The 1,391-nt window shown below is 40.6% G+C and overlaps 1 pseudogene; it reads right to left on the bottom strand.

Moving 5' to 3' along the window:
* Window positions 1–98: 98 nt before the first annotated feature.
* Window positions 99–1,260, bottom strand: LOC144218566 (UBX domain-containing protein 2B-like; annotated as a pseudogene).
* Between the last annotated feature and the right edge of the window lie 131 nt (window positions 1,261–1,391).

Genomic DNA, 1,391 nt, shown 5'->3' with positions numbered 1-1,391 from the left:
AGATTCTGTGTCTCCCTCTCTCTCTGCCCCTCCCCAGCTTGCTCTGTGTCTCTCTCTTAAAAGATCAATTAAAAAAACAATAAATTTTTAAAAAAATTCTACTCCAGGACAAAACCAGTATGGGGAGTAAAGTGAAGAGTTGCAAACTCAGGATGAGACTGTACAACAAAGTCCCCAACATCCAGGAACCTGTCTGTGTGCATATCGCATCTTCGTATCAGAGGACTGTCATCTGCTAACCCAGATCGAATTATTTTGGAAGTAATCTCTAGGGGCGCCTGGGTGGCTCAGTGGGTTAAGCATCCAACTCTTGATCTCGGCTCAGGTCATGATCTCACGGTTTGTGAGACCCGCATGGTGCTGACAGCTTGGAGTTGGCTTGGGATTCTCTCCCTTTCTCTTTCTCTCTCTCTCTGCCCCTCCCCCGCTCTGTCTCCCTGTCTCTCTCAAAATAAATAAATAAACTTAAAAAAATAGTTCATAAAAAATAAAAATAATGCATATGCTCAATGTGGGCCTCAAACTCAGGATCCTGAGATCAAGTGTTACATTGTCTGCTGACTGAGCCAGCATGGTGCCCCTGGGTTTGAATTGAAAAGCAATTCAATTGAATTGTTTGAATCATCAATAAGAACAACTGCATTAAGTATTGACTTCTCCCCCTCTTCTGGGGAAGAAGATGTACTGACTATTTCAGGTATGTCTTCCAAGGTTTCCCTTTCTCCACTAAAAGCCTTGAGCCTTATTCTAGACTTTAGGTATTCTTGATCTTCAGGGTTCTCCATATCCAAATTCACGTGGTCACCACGAACCAGTCACTGAAGTTCCAGGGAAGTCTCTTTTGAAATCTTCCGCCAGCAGTAATGTCACTTTACAGGATTTCTAGTGTATGTTGCTGAATTTCAAGCATACACACGGGGTCACCCTTAACAGATTCCAGAAATTGAACATTTGTTGGGTTATTGTATGGTTTCAACTCACCATCATCTAAACTGAAACTGTTATTGAAACTCTTTTAAGCAAAATCTGAACATCTTGTGACTGATTTGCTCTATAGATGTATTCAGGCTGCTTACAAATGGAATGCTCCAACTTGTACGTGCAGATGACTTTTGTTTGTCATCATTCAAAGCTCTTGTGGCTTCATTCAGAGGGACAGCCAATGTTCCCTCGCCTCTTTGAAAAGGTCATTCACAATTTTTTCCAGTTGGAAGTTGAATTACACGTGACCTTCTGTACTCATCTTCATTTGCATCGCACCTTACAGAGAGGTGATGTGATCAGCACTTTAAACAAGGGAACAAATTTTCAATAGCAGGAAAACCTTTGATATTGTATTCATGGGCATTTATTTATTTATTTATTTATTTATTTAATTTCTGAGAGAGAGA

The sequence above is a fragment of the Crocuta crocuta genome, unplaced genomic scaffold (genome assembly GCF_008692635.1).
Source record: "Crocuta crocuta isolate KB4526 unplaced genomic scaffold, BGI_CrCroc_1.0 scaffold7991, whole genome shotgun sequence".
Classification (NCBI taxonomy): Eukaryota; Metazoa; Chordata; class Mammalia; order Carnivora; family Hyaenidae; genus Crocuta; species Crocuta crocuta.
This window is presented reverse-complemented; position numbering and strand designations above follow the sequence as displayed.